General features: G+C 39.2%; 1 protein-coding gene across 4 annotated transcripts in view; it reads left to right on the top strand.

The window, feature by feature from the left end:
- Positions 1–22,942, top strand: part of KDR (kinase insert domain receptor) — a 98,714-nt gene that overhangs the window by 49,339 nt on the left and 26,433 nt on the right. For 2 of the 4 annotated variants that reach the window (XR_010943025.1, XR_010943022.1), the window contains 3 exons: positions 575–680; positions 11,251–11,275; positions 21,361–21,465. The gene's annotated coding sequence lies outside the window, so the exon portion shown is untranslated. The remainder of the gene's footprint in view (positions 1–574; positions 681–11,250; positions 11,276–21,360; positions 21,466–22,942) is intronic. The other 2 variants (XR_010943024.1, XR_010943023.1) reach the window with 2 other exon arrangements.

Genomic DNA, 22,942 nt, shown 5'->3' with positions numbered 1-22,942 from the left:
TCCAGTCTACTTATACCTTGGGGACATGTTCCTATTTGGGATGGGAACCAGAATGGGATCCTCTCTCCTGATGGAAGGCAGTGAGCTGACTCATCTGATAAAAATCAACCAACCAAAAAAAAGATACATATGAAGGTGACCTGGTACCTTTAATTGTCTTAGTTAATATATGTTGGCTTAAATATTTCCATCTTTCAGGCAGCTTTATCTACAAGCTAAATCCACTTTGACTAAATGTAAAAGTTTAGTGTTACAATAAACATCTGATTTCCAGAGGGAAGAAAGTGTGTTACTTACTAGCTGTATGGTCTTGAGCAAGTTACTTAACCTCTTTGAGTCTTCTTTTCCTTAGCTGGATAAGAATTAAATGAGATACGTATGTAAAATAGCCACCATACTACCTGATAAGTGGAAAGTATTCAATAAAGGTAGCTATTTTCTTATGCTGCTGGGGATAGGGAAGTTAGGTTTATAGCTTGTTGAATGATAGTTCTCAAAGATTGTTAATTAACTTACCATTGACAAACCGGTTGGAGGTCTCCAATGGTACTTTCTGCTGTCCCTGGTTCCCTAGGTTTGAAGACTGGCATAAGGACTCAGCATGAAGAACAAATTGCTGGATGACAAGCGCCTGGGAAGATTGCAGTGTGATAGAGTCAGGATTCAGTAAAAGCTCACTGGTCAGTGACTCAAATAACTTAATTCAGTTTTTCTGCACAAATTTTGGGATGGGGCACCATGGCTTAGCAATAACTTTAAATTGGTTAACAAGTATCAGTTTGCCAAAAATCAGCTAGACAATGACCAATGTGCTAAAAATCAGTTTGTCAGATGACCGGTTTGCCCAATGATGAGCTCATCAAATTAAACTTGTCAATAAACACCAACTTTCAAGAATTATCTATAAAGTTTACAGCCATTTGTAGTGAAGATTTCTGTGAAGTTGTAATGGACTGGTTTTCACTCTGTCTTCAAAACAGAATTTTATGGGAAGTTCAATTCTTCAAAAGTTGATGGACATAGGCTTACATTTCCCATTAATACATTTAATCATTTTCAATGAGTCATTCAAACTCATCAATTTCAGCATAAAATTGTATTATATATTTGCCATTGATATATAAATTCTGTCAAGGGATCCAGACTAATCAAAATGATATGAAATGCTGACTTTTTCTTACTAACTGCTGCTGGAAATGCAAGATGAAGTCTCATATGCCATTTGAGGCATTATTGAAATGACATTCAAAGCAATAAGAACTCAAAAGTGGCTGGAGCAATTCCATTATACTAAGAATGTTAGCTTCATCAAGACAAGAATTTCTGTCTGTTTTGTTCACTACTTTATCTCTAGTGTCTAGAACAGTGTCTGGACAGTAGTAGGTACTCAATATCTGTGGAATGCAATGATAAAATCGGTCATTGGGTAAATAGAATTTTAGCCAATTGGCTCTCAGCAAATTGATTTTTGGCATTTTAGCTTGGTTTCCTAGGTACCAGCCAGAGCAAAAAAAAAAAAACCTTAAGGGCTTTTGTTGACTACATGTTCAGGGTACGTTGGAGTTTCCAAAGAGGTGAAAGAAATTTTAAGTTGTGTAAATATGGGGAGATCAAGGGAGGGATTTGTCCGCCCAGTCTCCTTGCTGATTAGACCAACTTGATTCTGACTCTCCATTCCTGGAACCACACTTAAGAGAGAATTTGACAAGCTGTAGCACATCCACAGGAGGGTGACTGGGATGGTCTTACATACAGAATGGTTGGCAAACTGGAACTAGTTAGACTGGAGAAGGTTTAAGGGGTTATGCAAGGGCTGTCTTTTAATATATGAGGAAGCTTCCATGGAAAGTGCTCTTTCTTTTGTGTTGCCAAAGGGCAGTTAGACCAATGGATACAAACCATGAGAATGGCAGACCCTGGGTCATCTGATGCCCAATCACGTGTTCTTTCCTTTGTGCCTCGCAGAGTCTCCCTTCCCTGGAGTAAGTAGAGATTGTTCTGTAAGGTTGTTGGAGAGGAGTTATAAGAGTTGAGGATCAGGGTACCAGTTGGCTCAGATGGCCTCCAAGTCCTGTTTCAGCCCAGAATATTAGAGACCAAGAAGCTGGGTGCTTGAGTAAGACAGACGGGTTTGGATCCTGACTCTACCATATACTAGCTGTGTGATCACGTACAAGTTACTGACCTCTCTGAGCCTCAGTTTCCTCATTCATGAAATGGAGATAACAACCGTACAGGGGTTGTCATAAGGGTTAAATAAAATAATGGATGTAAAGGGCTTAGGAGAGTGCCTGGCACATAAGTGCTCAATAAGTTCCTTACCTATTATTATGAATCAATGAAAAAGAAGGTACTCTGTCTTCCTTTCTTTTTGCAAGAGGTGGTAATCAAGATTTCAGTCTCAAATTGTTAACGTAGACACTTCTAAGAGCTCACCAAGTTCTTCTGAGGGCAGGGAAGTTACTTTTTTGTTTTCAAAATAGCTGCTTCCACAGATGACGCCCGAATATATACACAACACTTTAGAGTTTGCCGTGGACTCCAGACTTCTGCTTTGTTCAGGGGCCTGGGTGGACTGGAGACAGGAAGAGGCTCTGAGACACAGTGGCCAAGGAGCCGGAGTGCAGGCCGGGTTCAGCAGGGAAGTGGCCCCGTGAGTCACAGGCTGGAAAACTCCAGCAGGGCCCCTCTGGCTTCTGGCTCCCGGCTCCTCACGCTGGGAGACATTTCCTGCTCTTTACACTTGGCGGCCCCGCCTCCCCCAGGAGTTCCTTAAGACTCGGTCTTTAACTAAATTGTTGTAACCCAGGGGAAGGAGTGTTTTCTGTGTCTGCCAAGGCAGGAATCTCCCAAGCTTTGCAATAATTGTGTATGAAGCAAGTTGTTTCTCCGGCTGGGGCCTACCTTGCCGTCCTGGCGAAAGGAAGGCGGTAGCGTTGACTGGTTCCCTCGGGGGTTGGAGGGGCTTAGCTAGCTTGTGAGTTAGAAAGCCAAGTGTTACTACCAAAAGATTCCTTCTACAGCACCCCTGGAAGGGCAAAAGCTTCGCTTTGACTTTGGATAAGGTGCTCAGTAATCCCCTGGGCTTTGCTCGCTCGAGCTCCACGTGGCATGAAGGTCAGCACAGGAAGCCCTGGTCACCGGGGCAGAGGAGCTGATGTGGGTCATCTGGGCCCCAGCTTGGCCTTTGACAGGTTTATGGAGGACAGAAGGCAGGGAGGAAGCTCCTCCCTTGGCTTTGGCCTCCCAGCTGGTTCAGGTTGGGACTCTGTTCAAGGCCCCTCTTTGGGCCTGCAGACTGATTAGGCCCCAGACCCTCCTGGGGTCATTTGGAAACAGTCCAGGCCCTCTAACATATGGCCCTGATAAGGATCTCCCTCTCCGAGATAAGGAGCTGTTTAAGGGAATCCGAGGAAGCCCGGGGTTTGTTTCCATAACGCTGCACAATGTAAAGTGTAATCCCTACACAGATGCAATTAGCTGTTAAGCATATTAAGTCACGAGGAAGGGGTGCTCTGCTGGCTCATAAATTACTGTGAGTCCACCCCAGGGGGACCGAGGGCAGGTATCTTTTCCTGCCAGATCATTAGAATGGTGACCGATGATGGGTCAGGAGGCTGAACTTTCTGCAGCTTCGGCAACCACGAGCCTCCTGAGGAGGAAGGACCCCAGGGAGCTGCGGCCACGAAGGACCATTTGTTTCCCTAATATTGGGAGGGCTCTAGAGTCACCTCTGAGGGAGGCTTTGAAGTCCTGTCAAGGCTCAGCGTGGCAGCCAGCTGGCTCGGCGTTTCCCGCTAACTCAGGGTTTGGCACTACAGCGCTAGGTTGCCAGGTGAGCTTGGTGAAGGTTGAGTGCCCCTCCAGAATGGTCAGCTGGATGCCTGGCAAGGCCATTAAAACTGCATCTGTCAGAAGGAAGGAGACTGTAAGTCTCATTTCTGGGCAAATAGCTACTAAACGGCCCTTACCTTGTGTACCAATGGCACCTCCTCCTAACTTCCATTGATTTCATAGAAGTAATAATAACAACAACAGTAATCATCGATAAATTAAGAACTTAAGTCTGTGCTAGGCAGGGTACTAAGCAGTTATAAATATAGTTCTCATAACAACCCTCTGAGCTAGGTGCTAATGTTATCACCAATTTACAGATGAGGAAACTGAAGTTTAGGCAGGGTAACCTATTTGTACAAAATGGTACAGTTAGTAAGAAATAGTGGATCCAGATTTTAATCCCAGAAGCTGATTCAAGCACTGAAACTCAAAGTCAATATTTTAGGACCTGTTAGAAACCTCTCTCCACTAGGCTTGTGGAGAAATGTGCCATTCCTCAGACTCCAACTGGTATCAAGACCAACCCAAAATAAGATGTATTAGAAAAATATGTTGGTAGCGCCCGTAACAATACTATCTTCTCTATCCCCTCTCTTTATCAGCCTGATTTAGCCTGACCTTCAGAAACTCATATGGGGCTTTTCTGTCATAGTTAACTTCATGTTGTTTGGGAACTTTTTGAGATGGTGTAAGAACAAAGCAATCGGTGAAAACGCTTGTAATTACGTCTTTGAGTGTCTTCCAATTTTATGGAGACAGGGTTTTTCAGGAGAATAACCAACAGTTGGGGTGGGATGCTGAGGAAATCAAGTTAAGATTCTGGATTTCTAAGCAGAATCTAGGAAAGTCTCTTTTCCTTTGAATTGGCCAGCTAGCACTCCAACTGTCAGGCTCTCTGGAGTTTGTGTGCCCGGGCAGGATAAGATGCTCAAGGCTGGGTGGGTGGCAGACTACATGTTTTCAAGGTGACATTCTCTTTCTCTTCTGGTCTCCTCTATGCAGCTTCCAATCAGAAATATGTGAACACTGACAATGTCTGATCTGAGAATCCAATGGGCATTCTCTGCCACGGCAGATTGTGATGTGACTGCTTAATGATGTCACTGCTCTCTTTAAGATGCTGGCTGCACCTTCCACCCACTGACTTGTGAGGGGAGATTCCTAGAGACCGACTCACTCTAAGTGGAAGCTTTGTTGATTTCTCTTAAGGGACAAGAGGGTCTCCTACCAGGCACTTTATTGAAAGTTAGTCTCAGCCCACTACCGACCTCCACAACCTGCTGGGATTCTTCTTCCATGGGCGTCCTTGGACCCTGCACTGTATGTAAAGTGCTGAGTGCATACAGGGGGACAGCGTGACTGCCTTGAGCATTGAGCGCACCAGATAACAGAGTCTGTGCAGTAGACTTAGGATGGCAAGACAGAAAGTGGCTCTGTGGCCAGCAAGAACCAGGTGGGAGTGGAGTAGAGGGTGATCGGGTCAGCCAGGCTATGCCGAGACGAGAACACAGCTTACTCCGTGTCTTATCAATTGCCATTTGGTGTGACTTAAGTCAGCCCAGTATTAAATTTTTTTTAAAGTATGGGGGCAGTGGTGGAGTGGGGCAGGCATGGACAAAAATCTAAATACTGTGGTACTCATTTCCAGGACCTTCAGGAAATAATGTCCCACCAGGAGCCGTGCGGGGACACTTAGGGTAGGCTTGCCCCAAGGTGAAATAATAATCACAAAGTGATCTTTACATTTTCTGATAAAGCTCTCCCTCTTGCTACTAACAAAAGCTGATGAACATTGTATCTGAGTTAAGCACTGAAAGCAGCAGGGAGTGTTGAGATAAACCACCACAATTATTAACATACTTGCTGTTTAATGGCACGAAAACCACCATTAGTGTGGTGGGCCTGACTGGGTCCCCGCAGGGATCCTGCCCTCGTGTGGGCCCAGCTTATTACGTTTTATTGACAGCCCGCAGCTCATGTTAATTGTACAGCCATCCCTAGGAAGTGTTAGTCCCTGAAAGGTGTAAGCTTGTCCCTCCTCACACCAGTTTGCTTTCCTAGGGCCTGGTTAGGTAGAGTGGTGGGTCAGTTTGAAAGTTGTCATTCTTGTTTGTGGCTGTGACTTTTTTTTTTCACTATGTATCTCACGAGATACCTGTGTTCCCCTCTCTCTTCCCCCTCTACTGTACCCACCAACTGTTCCAATATGGTGCTTTTGATGGTCTGTGTTGAAAATTGATGCTCTGGAAGATTTCATTTCCAAGAGCTTGTTGAACTCTTTTAAGCAGGTACTATTTATAACAGCTTCCTTGCTAAGAGTGATTTTATAAATGTACTTGCATGAAAAATATTTTTGAAGCTTATTGGCAATTTATAAGAATGGAATGTATGAAGCTTCTAGCACCCTATACCTTCCACAGTGTGCCAACCAAAAACATAAGATATTCAAATATTGTATTCACTTGATAGTTAAACTCAACATTTACTAAAATATAGTGTAACTTTTGTTAAAGGTAACTTGTCACAAAATAGTTAATGAAAACATAAACACTTTTCGGAATGACTGAGTAGGTTCGTCCACATCCTTGATCGTTAACGTGTTACAAATACGCAAAATCACATGGAACAGGCTTTGGATGGGTTTTGTTAGGTCCCCAAGAAACAGACGTCAGTAATGGTGCACTTTAGAGGCAAAGACCTCAGCCCAGGAGGAATCAATGTGAGAAAACCCCAGAGCAAATCCCTGCCTTGAAAGTTTAAGAGAAACAACAATGGAGATGTCTGCAAAGGTGTCTTTATCTGTCAAAGTGCTTTCAGGTGTAACGAACAGAAAACCCTGACTCAGATGGGTTTGCCCCTGAAGACCTTGACTTGACCTTGGAATAACCTGGGGATCAGTAGTTTCTAAACTCCCTAGAGATTCTGATATACAGTGAAAGTCAAGAAAAACTGTTTTAAACAATAAGAAAATGTATTACCTCACATAACAACAAGTCTGGAGGTGGAGCTGGCTTTAGCAGCTCTGCGATGCCACCAGAGACCCAGGTTATTTCCATCTCTCTGGTATTTGATCTTCAGTGGCAGTTTCAATGTCACACAGAAAGCAAGATGGTTGTGGTTGGTCCAGACGTGACAGTGTGAGAAAGAAAAGGAGAAACCATGTCATCGTGGGGCTGTCTCTCAGAGACAAGCAAATGATCCCCACTCATACCCTGGACTTCACCTGATGGCTCATTGGTCAGAGCGGGCCATTTCTGAATCAGTCACTGGCAAGGAGGATGGGATTATCCTTAGATCAATCAGGAAGCCCTTGGAACCAAGGGTGGGATGGCCGAAGCCCATGGCTTTGCCATGAAGCACAGGACCTTGTGCCTGAATAAACTGGGTTTGTTATGAAGGAAAATGAAGTCTGGATGAGGGAGCCATTCACTGTGAGTGATGAGGTGAACTGGAGTGACTTGTTTGGTTTTATTTTTCTTTTTACTGCTTTTTTTTTCAAGTCACAAAACTAATATATGTTCTTTGTACAACATTTTTAAAATTCAGGAAATTAAAGTCACATTACTTTCTACCTAATAACATTATTATTACTTGGTTTTAACATACGTATTTTAAATATATATGTTATATATATTTAGAATATATGTGTATATTTAGAATATATATGATTAGAAACCAAATATTAATAATACAAAACATACATATTTTATGTATATATGTGTGTATATTTTACATATATATACATAGATAGATATGTAAGGATATAATGGGATAATAATATGCATGGTATTTTGTAAGTCTGCTTTTTCACTGAAAATATACTGTGAACATTTCCCCATGGTAGTAAATACTCTTCTAAATCTTGATTTTTGATGGTCACGTAGTATTCCATTATTAAATGTGTAATAACCAGTCCCCTGTTGTTTGATTATTGTTTTTCTCATGTTTTTTACATTATAAATGTAAAAATATTATATGTAATATTTATAAATGTAAAAATATTAATTTGATAAACATAATTGTGTCACTTTTCTCTTTCTTTTAGAGATCTATTTCTAGAGGTGGAGTGGCAGACTTAAGATTAAGATCATTTTTAAAGCCTTTAATAACTACTGCCAGTTTATCAACTGATATGAGTGGTACAATGCCTTAGGAAAGCAATTTTGAGAATGTATCTGGTCCATTGTATCAAAAGCCTTAAAAATATTTATATCTACTAATCCTGTTCCTGGGAAATTTATACTGAGGAATTAATCTGAACTAAACAAAAGTAAGAGAAGGCTATCTGCACAAAAATGTTACTGGCAGCAGCCTTGATAACAGTAAACTTATAAGAGTAAATGCTTTAGAAACACATTACTGGAAGGGTTCTTGGAGATCATCTAATTCTTACTTTTCAATGTGGAAACTAGTGTCCGGAGAGTTAAAGTGGTTTCCCTAGGATCACACAGAAAGCTGAGGTGTTCAGACTCCCATTCCAGATTATAGCTTGTAAAAGTTTCACTTATGCCTTTCAAAATGTTAAACTTTTTTCATAATGAACTCTCAACCCATAATCATTTAATTTCTTTTTTGGGGAAATAGAGTTTTCAAAATATAAGTTAAATCTTTTCGCACAAGTATGAAATATTCAAAGTATATTGATTTTACAAATGTAAAATCTCATCAGATTTTGAAGCATTGAAAAGCTATATATCCTGCCTGAGCTTCATCGTGTAATGCCTACATGATAGTATTATTTTTTAAATTAGAAGACATGAAAGTTGTTTTATGTAAAAGGTATACTTAGAAACAATGCTCTAGGGCTTCCCTGGTGGCGCAGTGGTTGAGAGTCCGCCTGCCGATGCAGGGGACGCGGGTTCGTGCCCCGGTCTGGGAAGATCCCACATGCCGCGTAGCGGCTGGGCCCGTGAGCCATGGCTGCTGAGCCTGCGCGTCCGGAGCCTGTGCTCCACAACTGGAGAGGCCACAACAGTGAGTAGGCCCGCGTACCACAAAAACAAAACAAAACAAAACAAAAAAAAACCAATGCTCTATAAGAAAATCCACCTGTTCTGAACAAAGCAAAACATTAATCACTATTTCTAGTTTCTTCTCAAATAATATGGGAATTTAGAATGCATTAATTTTAAACTGTCCCAGTCTTCACCTTCATGTTAACTGGAATTTAAATTCCCTAAAATTAGTTTTCGTTTTAAAAATTTTTTATCCTTATTTAGATTTAATAACATATTACCAACATTGTGTTCACCATTACTTTATGCATTCACTTCTTCTGTTTTCAATTTCTTCTTGTGTACATCCTTTTCTATGAGGATTGATGCATTAAAAACGTCCTTGACCTTTGTTAGTCTAAAGATGGCTTTATCTCACCTTCCATCTTCAATGATCAGTTAGCCAGTTATACAATTCTTTCTTCACAGTTTTTTCATAACTGTGAATGTATTATTTCATTATCTTCTGGTACTTATTTTTGCTGATGAGACGTTTGCTGTCTGTCTAATTGCCATGTCTTTGGATATAATTGGTTTTTCTCCTTTGCAGCTTTAAGATTTTTCTTTTTGAATTTAATGTTTGTAGTTTTACTACAACGAGCCTAGGTGTAGATTTATGTTTATTTATATTGCTCAGGACCCTGTGTGCTCCTTCAACCTGAAGTCTCATTTATTTCTCTATCTCCAGAAAATTCTCATCTATAATCTCTCTGAATATTGCCTCTCTTCTACTCTCTATTCTCTCCAGAATTTTTATTAGATGGATTGGAGATTGGAGATTTTTGTCCTATCTTCCAGATTTCCTTGATTTTTCTTTCACATCTCTCATCTCTTAGCTCTCTGTATTGCATTAAGGTAATTAACATTTCTGTGCTTTCATTTCCTTATCTGTGACTTGTGGTCTAAATAGTTCTCACAAATCATGGAAGGGTCAAATGAGTTGTGGTAGGCAGCCTCAAAGATGGTCTCCAGTGATCTTTAAGGAGGAAAGAAGAAGGAGATGAAGGAGGAAAAAAAAAAGGAAAAAAGAGAAAAGAGAATGAAGTTAGCATACCCAGCATTTTCTTTTTAAAGACATTTCTGTAAGTCACACTTCTGTAAGTGCAACGAAAATGTTCCAGACAGCATGCAGCAATGAAGAATACCCAAGCTTTATATTTGGAGATTTATCCAGAAAGAAGATGAGGTCTGCAGTCCATCTATTCCAATATGTGAAAAAAGATTTTTCATAAAGAATGTGATTCGGGAGTGTCCTGAGGGGGCCCCTGGAATACTGGCTATATTCAATTTCTTGAATTAGGTCATTGTTTTCAGAAGTGGATCTGTTTTGGGATTTGGGTATCAAGATGGATATTGACATAATTATTATTTTAACTGTAGATATAAATCTTATGCAGTATTCTGAATTATGATATACCTCATATTAAAAAGAAAATATAAGAGGAATTTAATTTAATTTTTATTTTTGATCAATTTTCATATCTAATGATATGATGTGTTTTCAGGAATAGAACTCTGACTTCTAATACTGAACCTGTGTAACATGAGTCTAGTTGTGACATTGTGACTGTGGCCTAGAAATCCCATGTCCTAACTCAGTCCCATGTTATTAGTAGATATTCATTTCTAGACAAGGTTCCAGCTGGGTAGGAAAGTTTTCAACATGGAGTAGAGGGACCCTGGCAGGGAATGGTGGATTGCACTGAAGACAAATCTTTGGTACTTCCTGATTCTCTGCCGGATGTGCTTCTTCCCCAGATCTATGGTTTCTATGTCCCTGTATGGGTGCTATTCTTGTGCTATTATTTAGGAATGGTTGTGATCAAAGCAGGATCGTTTGTACATGTCCAGGGTTCAAATGGACCTTCACTGGAGAGAGGAACAGGGCTCTGGAGTGTCCACTGAGGGCATGGAGAAACAACAAACCCCCAGGAGCATCCTTTCATGAGAACAGATATTTTTTTAAAAACTGTTGGGTAGAGAATAATAATGCTGGGGTAACTATTTCTACTAGAGGTAGGAAGAGCTTTCTGATTTGGACAGACTTGTATTTACTAGAGGGTGAGGAAGGGAGAGGCCAAAGGCCAGGGAGGATGTGCTTCCTTCCTTCTTTTAATTGTTTAGGCAGTTACTACACACACACACACACACGCGCGCGCGCACACACACACACACACACACACCATGGTGTGCAGTGGGCGTTTGCTAAGAGTAGATTCTTCATATATGCACATGGGGAAAAGCAACCTAACTAGATAATGGTCTTCTACATTTATTTATGTGTTATTCTGCACAGAGCACGTGCACCTTATACTGTGATAAGTGTTGTAAGTAAGCTTTGGAGTCAGGCAGCATATCGTTTGGTAAATTATTTATCTTAGCTAAGCACTGTTTTTCTCATCCCATTTTTACCTTTCAGGCTTATTGCAGGGATTGGCAACAAGGTAAGGTGCTTAACATAGCCCCTAGCTTTATAGCACTTGCTTAATAAATAATAGTAGCAGTAGTAATTTTCATCTTGGTTGTCCTCTTACTGGAAAAACCTATTAACCGTTTTGGCAAAGATATAAAATTCTGTTCTTTAGCAAGACTTTGCTGGAAGTTGTTTCCACTGATGCTGAGTAGAGAGGACAGTTGAAATGTGTGGATCATGAATTTTGAAATTTACTCCAAGATTTCCAGTAGGAGGGAACAACGTTCAATTCATTAATTTGTTCAACAAATATTTAACCGGGCTTTACTTTGTGCTATACATTGTACTAAAATGCTGGAGAAAAAATGGTGAGCAAGATACATAGATCTCTGCCTTCCTGGAGTTGATAGTACAAGGGATTTTTTTCCCCCTTATATCCCTTTTAGCACCATGTAGGAAACATTCTTTGAGCTGTTTTAGAATAATGAGATCCTTTGAGATGTCCATTTGGAGACCTTATCCTCTCAACAGATCTCTCAGTCTGAGTATCTTTGGAAGCAATGCTTGCTGCATTTGGGGTTCCCCAGCTCAGTCCCAAACAGGCCACCAACCATGAACAGGCCATGGCAAATTCAGGCAAGGAACTCTCCTACAACTTCAGGAACCTGGGCGTTTCCGACCGATTCTGGAAGGATTTGAAAACCACTTAATATAGATATCCTGTAAAATTACATTCTACTGGGATCTTGGTTTAATCAGTTTTTATAGAAGCAATTTCTTCTATCTATAAAGCAAGAATCACAGCAAAGAAGAAGGAGCAACTCCCTAACTACTCATTCCCTGCCCTCCTGTCCCCCTTCCCCTTTTCTAAAAAAGTTGTTTCTCCCCTTTTTTTGGAAACATGTCCAGCATTTTAATATGAAAAATGTCAAGCTACAGCATAGTTGAGAGAATTTTTAGTGAACACCTGTACACCCTCCACCTAGAGTCTACCACTAACGTTTAACTATATTTGCTTTATTGTGTATCTATTCACCTATGCATCCCTCTACCAATCCATTAATGCATCTTTTCTTTATTGCATTGCAAAGTAAATTGCAGACATCAGTATGCTTCCCTATAAACATTTCGATTTGCATAACATTAAGTAGTGTTCAGTATTTGTTTGCAGTTTTTTCTTTGATATATAACATACAAACAAAATAAATCTTAATTTATCTTAAGGATATACACTGATTTTGACAATTCATAAAGTTGTATAACCCAAACCTCTTTCAGGATATAGGACAGTACCATCAGGCTCAGGAAGTTGTTTCATGCCTTTCCCGATCAATCTCTGCCAACTCCCACCCCCACTAAAGTCAACCACAGTTCGATTTTTTCTACCATAGATTAGTTTTCCCTATTCTAGAATTTTGTATAAATGGAGTAGTATAGCACATACTCTTTTTGTAAGGCTTTTTCCTCTCAGCATAATATTTTTAAGTTTTGATCATATTGTTTTGTGTATTAGTGGTTCATTCCTTTATGTCACTGAGTAGCATTACATTTTATGACTAAGCCACAGGTTTAGTATGTCAGCCTCAAGGTAGTTGAAATTTTTACATATTGGTTCAGGGTTTCAAAAGCGAGTGTTCCAGTGAACAAGGCCAAAGTTGTGTGAACTTTTGTGACCTAGACTCAAAAGTCACATTGGTCAAAGCATTCACAAGCCTACCCAGATTCAAGGGAGGAGAGATGGACTCCAACTTTTAATGGAGTGGATGTCAAAGAATTTGCAGCCATGTTTTAACGCTAACGCAAGTGGGTTTAAGCTTACCATCTTATGTTTATTTTCAAATTGTTGCATCTGATTGTTTGTTCTTGCTTACATGTTTTCTTTTGGATAAATTGGGTACTTTTTAGTATTCTTCTGGCTTTTGGGTATGTATAATAACAGAATATTCCCTATTCCTAATAACAGAATATTCCTAATTCCTAATATTCCTAATTCCTGATTATTTAGTATTCTTCTGGCTTTTTCGTATGTATAATAACAGAATATTCCTGTCCTTTATATCATTGGTGTCATTCATTTCACTTATATATAAGCATATGTATATATGTATGCTTATATATGTGTATATGCTTATGTATATAAGCAATCGTAACTGAACATATTATTGCTATTATTATTTTGAACAAACTCTCTGTTAGATAAACTAATAGTAAGAAAAATAAATGTTTTTATTTTACTTTCACTTATTAATTATCTGATGCTCTTTCCTTTTGTAAATCTGAGTTTCTAACCAATATCATTTTCCTTCTCTCCAAAGAAGTTCTAAACATTTCTTGCAAGGCGAGTCTACTGGCAACAAATTCCCTCAATTTTTGTTTTTCTGAGAAAGTGTTTATTTCTCCTTTACTTTTGAAAGATAATTTCACAAGGTACAGAATTCTGGGTTGGTAGTTTTTTTTCTATTAACATTTTAAATATTTCACTCTACTTTCTTCTTGCTTACATGGTTTCTGAAGAGAAGTTGGATGTAATTCTAATCTTTGCTCCTCTATACATGAATGTTTTTTTCAAGAATTTTTGCTTATGTTTGGTTTATGAAGTTTGAATATGATATGCTCAGGTGTGGTTTTTGTTTTCGTGTTTATTTTTAATTTATCCTGCTTGGTGTTCTCTGAGATTCCTAGATCTATGGTTTTATGTCTAACATTAACTTGGGAACATTCTGAGTCCTTATTGCTTTAAATATTTCTTCTTTTCCTTTCTCTCTTCTCCTTCCATGATTCCCATTATGTATGTTATACCTTTTGTAGTTATGCTTGTTCTTGGATACTCTGTTTTGTTTTTTTAAGTCTTTTTTTTTTTTCTCTTTGCTTTCCACTTTTGGAAGTTTCTATTGTCATATCCTCAAACTCAGAGATTCTTTCCTTAGCTATATTCAGTCCACTAATGCCATCAAAAGGCATTCTTCATTTCTTTTATAAAATTTTTGTCTTTAAAATTTTGTTTTGATTAGTTTTAAGAATTCTTACCTCTCTGCTTATATCATACATCTGTTCTTGCATGTTGTCTACTTTTCCCATTAAAGCCTTAGTATATTAATCATAGTTTTTATTTATTTATTTATTTATTTTTTGCGGTACACGGGCCTCTCACTGCTGTGGCCTCTCCCGTTGCAGAGCACAGGCTCCGGACGCGCAGGCTCAGCGGCCATGGCTCACGGGCCCAGCCACTCAGCGGCATGTGGGATCTTCCCGGACCGGGGCACGAACCCGTGTCCCCTGCATTGGCAGGTGGACTTTCAACCACTGCGCCACCAGGGAAGCCCAATCATAGTTTTTTAAATTCCTCGTCTGATAATTCCAGCATTCCTGTCATATCTGACTGTGGATCTGATGCTTGTTCCATCTCTTCAAGCTGTAGTTTTTTGCCCTTTAGTATGCCTTATAATTTTTTGTTGAAAGGTGGGCATGATGTAGTGTGTAAAGGAACTGCAGTAAATATGCCTTTAGTAATGTGGTGGTAAGGTGTGGGAGGAGGGAAAGTGTTCCACAATCCTGTGATTAGGTTGCAGTCTTTTGGTGAGCCTGTGCCCTGGACAGTGAATTTCATCAGTGCTTCTGAGTTTTATTCCCCACTCATCCCTTAGGTAGGACAGTATGGCTGGAGAGGCTAGAGTTAGATATTTCCCTTTCCCTGTGTATGTTAGGCTCTGACAGAACCCCAGGAAGTTGGGTTTTGATCAAATAGCTTCTCTTGAGCACAGTCCTTGTTAAGAAGAACAGAATACTCTAGCCTATTTCAAAATGGTTCCTTTTCCACTTCCCTGCTGGAAGCACTGGGAGAGGTTTCTCCACTGTTTACTATGAAGGCCTGGTAAAACTCTTGGAAGTAAAACTCACAGAAGTGTGGGACCACCCCTATGACTGAGTCTCTCTGAAGATCTTTTAAGATTTTATTTTTTTAGAGCAGTTTTAGATTCACATCACAATTGAGAGGAAGGTACAGAGGTTTCCCATATACCCTCTGCCCCATACATGCACAGCCTCCCCATGACCAACATCACTCAACCAAATTTTACATCTGTTACCAAAGGATGAATCTACATTGGCACATCATAATCACCCAAAGTCTAGAGTTTACCTTAGGGTTAATTCTTGGTGTTGTACATTCTATGGGCTTGAACAAATGTATAATGACATATACCCATCATTATAATATCATAGAGAGTATTTTAACTGCTCTAAAACTCCTGTGAGCTTTGCCTGTTCATCACTTGTGTCCCCTCCCCCTGGCAGTCACTGATCTGTCACCAGTTTTGCCGTTTCCAGAATGTTGTATAGTTGGAATCACACAGTATGTAGCCTTTTCAGATTGGCTTCTTTCACTTAGTAATATACACTTAAGGTTCTTCCATGTCTTTTCATAGTTTGATAGCTCATTTGTTTTTAGTACTGAATAATATTCCATTGTCTGGATGTACCATAGTTTATCTGTCCATTCACCCACTGAAGGACGCTTTGGTTGCTTCCAAGTTTTGTCAATGATGAGTAAAGTTACTATAAACATCTGTGTGTCGATTCTTGTGGGACGTAAGCTTTCAAGTCCTTTGGGGAAATACCAAGGAGTATGATTGCTGGATTGTGTGGTAAGGATATGTTTAGTTTTGTGAGAAACTGACAAACTGTCTTCCAAGATGACTGTACTGTTTTTGAATTCCTACCGGAAATGTATGCATTCCAGTTACTCCACACCCTTGTCAGTATTTGGTGCTGTCAGTGTTTCAGATTTTGGTCATTCTAATAGGTGTGAAGACATCTTACTGATGTTTTAATTTGCATCTTCCTGATAACATACAATGTGGAGAATCTTTTCATATGCTTATTTTCCATTTGTATATCTTCTTTAATGAGGTATCTGTTAAGGTCTTTGACCCATTTTTTAATCATGTTGGGTTTTTTCTTATCATTGAGTTTTAAGAGTTCTTTGTATATTTTGGATAACAGTCTTTTATCAGATGTATCTTTTGTAAATATTTTCTCTCAGTCTGTGGACTGTCTTCTCATGCTTTTGACACTGTGTTTTATAGAGAAGAAGTTTATAATTTTAATGAAGTCCAGCTTATCAATTTCTTTCATGGATCATGCCTTTGGTGTTATATGTAAAAAGTAATTGCCATACCCAAGGTTATCTAGATTTTCTCCTATGTTGTCATCTAAGAGTTTTATAGTTTTGCATTTTACATTTAGGTCTGTGATCATTTTGGGTTAATTTTCGTGAAGGTCTGTGTCTAGCCTTTTCTTTTTGCATGTGGATATCCCGTTGTTCCCACACCAGTTGTCAAAGAAACTGTCTTTGCTCCAATGGATTGTTTTTTCTCCTTTGTCAAAGAACAGTTGACTATATCTTTGGAAAGCTATTTCTAGGCTCTCAATTCTGTTCCATTGATCCATTTTCTATTCTTTTGTGAATACTGCACTATCTTGATTACTGTTGCTTTACAGTAAGTCTTAAAGTTGGGTAGTATCCGTCCTCCAACTTTGTTCTTCTCCTTTAATATTGTGTTGGCTATTCTGGGTCTTCTGCCTCTCCATGTAAACTTTAGAATCAGTTTGTCTGTCGATATCTATTAAATAACTCGCTGGGATTTTGATTGGGATCGCATTGAATCTATGATCAAGCTGAGAAGAACTGACATCTTGACAATATAGTGTTTTCCTATCCATGAACATGGAATATCTCTCCATTTATTTAGTTCTTCTTTGATTTTGTTCATCAGAATTTTGTAGTTTTCCTCATATAGATCTTGTACATATTTTGTTATATCTGAAAGTATTTGATTTTGGAGGGTGATAATGTAAATAATAAGATATTTCAAAAAAAATGTGCACCACTTTCAAAAGAATCTTCTGAGATGGTCTTGATCATCTGATGGAAGCAAGATAGCAGCTGGCTTGGCCAACAGGTTTGTGTTTATGTGGGATATCAGAAGCGCGAGGATTTTGTATAAGCTGCCCAGCCATGCTGGCTCCATCAATGAAGTGTCTTTCTACCCTGATGAGTCCATTATTCACTCATCATCCAGTGACAAGAGACTGTATATGGGGGAGGTTCAGTGAAGATATGGAATGGAAGACTTGGGGCAACTTGACCTTGATGTCTCAGATTGCATCAGGGGCATCAAATGGTGCCCAGACCATCATCTTCCCTTCAGATGAAAATCATTACTAGCATAAAACAAGGAGATGGCCATATTCCAATGACCACATGTCTTCCATTTCACTAGAATGATTAAGGCAAGCTTCCAGGGCCCTGTAAAAACCAACTGCTGTATTTCAGGGACTGTTTTATTTTCCCCCTTTTTTTTTTTTTTCTTTAAATAAGATTTCTTCAAAAGGGCAGATATTAGGTGGTTTGTAGTTTCCTGTTTTCTAAGCCAAGCTAAAGACAGGGACTGTGACTAAAATTTGTTAGGGAATTTTTTTCAATAACTGGCTTTCTCTGCTTCTCTGAGTTATTTTGTACTAAAAGCCAAATAGATGCCTTTTTACAAGGCAAGAAAATGTGTTTTTAGTTTCAAATTGTACTTGTTCATTGAGAACTCTCAGAGTTGTCCACACTCAGCCTCCAGCAATTTGTCAATTACAGTTCAGGTTTTTCTGCCCAGGTAGTGGTTCCCACAGAAATTACTACTTGTGAGTTTCTGCTCCAATAAGTTGTGACTCTCTGTATTCACTTGTTTCTCCAATTCGAGGGGCAACAGTTTGACCTTTGACCTCACTTCTCGGACAGAGAAGTCTAAGAAGAATTGTTGATTTTCCAGTTTCTTCAGCTTTTTACAGTTTTTAGCACAGAGTGGTGACTTCTTAAAGCTCCTTACATGCTGGACTGGAAACTGAGGGCCCATTACCTATTTTCTTCATTATTTTTTACTTTCTGTATATCCAGGTTTCTATCTGGTATCATTTCTCTTTAGTTTGAAAATTTTTCTTTAGTACTTATTGTAGTATAAATTTGCTTGCAGCAAATTCTCTCAGCCTTCTTTCATCTGAAAATATCCTTACTTTACCTTCGTTTTTGAAGAATGTTTTTAGTTGGATATAAAATTCTATGGTGACAGTTTATTTCCTTTAAAGATGGTGTTGCATTGTCTTCTGAGATGTTTTCTGTCTTGTCTTCTGTGATGTTTTCTGTCTTATATAGTTTCTGATGAGAAATCAGCTATCATTCATATCATTGTTGCTATATGTATGTCTTATTTTCTGGTGGCTTTTAAGATGTTCTCTTTCTCTTTATGTTTCACCAATTTGGCCATCATGTATTTAGAAGGGGTTTTCTTTGTATTTATCTTGCATGGGGATTGTTGCATATCTTGGATCCATGGGTTGGTGTTTTCATCAAATTTAGAGAGTTTCAGTTATTATTTCTTTAAGTATGTTTTTCTGCCTGCTTATCTCTCTCCCCCTCATACTCAAATTCATGTACATTAGAAACTTGATATTATTCATGGTATGGATAATCTATTTATTTTTCTATCTTTTTTCTTTCTTTCCTTCAATTTGAGCAACTGCTATTGCTCTATCTCCCCATTCACTCTCCTCTGTAGTGTCTAAATGCTACTTATAAGCCCCAAGTGTCTTAGATATTATATTTTTCAGTTTTATATTTTCTATTTTTTAGTGTTTAAATTGTTCTCCTGAAATGCTTCATATTTTTACCTATTATATCCATATTTTTAAGTAACTTCTTTAACATATCACAATAGTTGATTTAAAGTCCTGGTCTCGTAATTCTAATAACTGAGTCATCTTTGGATTTGCATCACTTGACTGCTCCTACGTTCTAACTTCAAGTGTGAGTTCTCCCGTGCCATTTTTTTTAAATGTTAATTCTCCCATGATGCAGCTTTCACATTGGTGTAGAAAAGAATCCAACATGATCTGAAATATCAGTGAAGCCTCTTTTCTGGGTCAGAACTTACCCAGCAGGTAGAAGAAGACAGAATCCCACTGGAATGGGCCCCGAGGTGGTGGAAGTATTTGGGTGGTTTTAGGCATCTGAACAGCCCTGGATTTTAAATGTAGGGGATTTTCTGGGTTTAGCTCTAGACCCTATCCTCTTCTCAGTCTGTATACTTTTACTGGATGATCCTATCCATTCTTACGACTCCAGTTACCGTCTATATACTGATAAATTCCAAAACTATACTTATAGTCCAAACTTTCCTCCTGAGTTCCAGACCCATATATCCACTGCATACCTTTCCATCTGGAGGTCATAAAGGCACTTTCAACTGAGCATATTCATAACTTAACACATACATAATTCTCTCTCTCTCTCCCTCTCTCTTGCCAGACTTTAGGTTATCACAATAAAAAATTTTAAATACTTTACACAAAACTGTATATAAAATTTAGTATATTTAAAAAATTGGGGTAACATTAAATTCCTAAGGTATCATTTCTTGTTAAGATGTGCACTAACAATTAAAATAACATCCTATTTTATATCATTTTACATTAGAATTTTTTCATTATTTAACTTTTGAATATCTATTATTTGCATAATCCAAAATATAAAAAGCCTATTAAATGAGGTCATTGCCCAGGCGAAAAGAAGATTTAGAGGAAGCATAAATTATTGTTTTCAAGTGTGTAAAGGTGTAGGGTGCAGAAATCAATGGAGTATCTCTTTGCCACTTCATCCAAAATCTAAAAAGAAAACTGTCTGTTAACCTCACTGAGTTGTGACTTGGTATACGCTATGAATTTAAAGTATGAGTATCAGTAACATATTTATCACTGAAACCTGAAAAAACAAAGTCCTTTGTTGGGGTGTATCCCAGGAAACCAAAGGGAGTGTGTCACATTCCTTAGCCTGCGATATGACACAAAATGATGCACAATTGCCAATGCCAAGTCTATAGGTAAGACCATCATGTATTTCTCCCAGTGTAAAATTACTGGAAAAGACATTCTTTTCTTTTTTTCTTTAAAGAACATAGGTGGTAATTTGAGGCTAAGTTGGGAGTAGTTGGCTACTTCGGCTATAGAACAGAGGAGCTTGAAAAAAAAATTCTTAAAAACCTTGTCCAGCATTTGTCTCTGATTCCCATGCTCTTCTCCTATTTTACATCTTCAATGAGCATGACAACAAAGAATTGGTGTTTGTCTCAAAACTGCCCCTGAGAAATGGCAAGTCCTGCACCTGAATGTCTGTTAGCTTTCCCTCATTAGACAATCTAATGTGTATCCTTGTGGAAGGCCAGCCCCAAGGGACCAGACTCAGCCTGCACCTGTGTCTCCAGAACTGGTTCCACAGTTGGGCTTTGTTTTTCCATGGGTCAATACAGTAGTAGAAAGTGTGGAAAGAGCTCAAAATCTAAAGTCAGAGACCAGTATTTAAATTCCTGCTCCCAAACCCATTAGCTGGGTAACCTTAGATAATTCTTACCTTTCCTTCTCTGAAAAAATGGAAGTAATAGTACCTTCCTTGCATGGTTGCTGTGTTAACTAGATAAGACACTCTAGGACCTGATAGCGAGTTGGTGCTCTGTAAATGCTAATTTCTTCCCCACTCCTTTTCCTTTCAGCCTCTAGGGAAGTTATGGGAAGGAGTGGTGCAAATCACCAGCTACAGCCACAAAGACATTAGTGAAAGAAAAGTCTGTGGAAGTGAATATTGTGCATGTTTGCATTTTTATTCCCCTTGATTCTTCATTAATCCTATGGTTTGGTATGGAAAGAAGAAAATGATGTTCTCCTCCTAAGGTTGGCCTCTTTCAGTTGAATCCAATCTGTTTTGCAAACTCCCTCCAAGCAGAGAGCAGCATCTTGCCCCTGCTTTTCTACAGGATCCCTCAAGCTCTGAGGGTGTACTCCCTGCAGAATAATTGCTGTCCCATCGGTCCTCTGTACCGATGGCCTGGGAAACACTCATGGAAAAAAACAATCAAGTGGACAATGCCAAGGATGTAACGGTGACTCAGGTTTTTCTCAGTTCAGTGGTAGCCACTCTCCACATTCAGCCTGAAGGAAAAGAGAGGCTATGTGAGGAAGGTGATTTGGGATCTGAAAGCAAAGGATTTGTTATATTTATATACACAAACTTTTTCCCTCCAGCGGTTCACACGGAAATTCAGGAACAACATTGCTCTTCTGAAAGCTATTTCAGGATTCCAGACGTTTTGTTGACATTCGGATACAAGCTTAAGCACTGGTGTGCCGGTAAGCTGGCTCTCTGGGTGGGGAGTGGGGGACCCTATTGGTGGCACCTGCTGGTTTCCGAGCATGGGGTTGGGAAGAGCCATGAAGAACTGGCTCTCTTGATTTGGTGCAAGCTGGCTCTGGCATCACACTGAGCTCAGGGCTCATGTTTAGTGATAATAGCTATTGGCACATTCAACCCTTGTTGAAAACAGACATCATCGAGTTCTAGAATTCACTGTCTCTTGCTCTATGGCCTGCATTTTGGTCATTGTTCCTCCTGCTTTTTGAAGCGGCTCAGTGAATCTCACCGCTGTGGACCCCAGACCTTTTGACTTAATGAAGATTGATGTCTTCATTAGATTTTGAAAAGGAATGCTTGGACATTTTATTACCTGGTGGCTGGTGCCTAGTACTCTCTGTTCCATGGCCCATCTCCCCCACCTCCTGTGACACATTCCTGAAAAGGCTCCAGGAAAAAAATGTTACAGCCTTGGCAGATCAACGTTTTCTGATTGTGCAATACTCTTCCTGAGAAACCCCATTCTCCAAAGGCAGTCATTCTGAAACTGGAGCTAGAAATGGGAGTACAGGCTGGCCACCGGGAGGGTGGCCTAGGAGGCCAAGTGGTGGAGAGCTGGGACAGAATAAATCGATGGGAGATGGTGTCCGTGTGTATTCTGCCGGTTTTATGGGTTTACAAAACTGTCAAAAATTGCATCAGAAAGAAGAAAGGAATGAAAGAGTATTTACTTTTCCAAATACTCCATTTTAATTATTTTTCACCCCTTGCAAAGCAATTTCACAAACATTATCTCATTGGCTCCTCATAGCAGGCTGATGAGACATAATAATATTGTTAATATAATAAAATAACATACTACGTATCATATATCGGTGTAATGTAATATTAATAGTAATATGATAACTATGATTATTTCTCCTTTACAGCAAAGACACTGAGATCAGAGAAGACAAATGACTTGTTTAGGGTCATACAGATGTTAATGACAGTGGAGGAACTTGAGCCCCACGTGTCTGATGCCCGGCTAGAGCTTGCTCTATAATCAGACTGTGTGTATATGTGGTGATCAGAGGTTTCTATCAGCTCTGATTATGTAATCACATGTGCCAGGTGGCATCAGAACTGTCAGAACGTTTAAACAAGTCTGAAGTTGTGCTACTATCCAAGGAGTTTCAACGGCTCCTGGAGGTCAGATGTTTTCCAAGATGTAGTTCAGTAACACCTCGCTTATTCAGGGGCTGGCAGGGAAGAAGATAATCTGCAAAAATAAAATGTCCGTGTAATTATTCACATCCCTTAAGCTTCCAAATTTCGAATGAAATCTTTTAAAATGACTTGGCACATCACCCCGTGTTTTTAAACATAGAATGCAAAACACAACTTGTTTAAGGCATCGTTAACTTAGGGCATCGTTGACTTAGGGCATCATTGTCAATCTCAGTTTTTTTAGACTTTAATTTACGACGCTCCAGG

The sequence above is a fragment of the Pseudorca crassidens genome, chromosome 4 (assembly GCF_039906515.1).
Source record: "Pseudorca crassidens isolate mPseCra1 chromosome 4, mPseCra1.hap1, whole genome shotgun sequence".
In the NCBI taxonomy this organism is placed as follows: domain Eukaryota; kingdom Metazoa; phylum Chordata; class Mammalia; order Artiodactyla; family Delphinidae; genus Pseudorca; species Pseudorca crassidens.
Note: the sequence above shows the minus strand (reverse complement) of the source record. Positions and strands in the feature narration are given on the sequence as shown.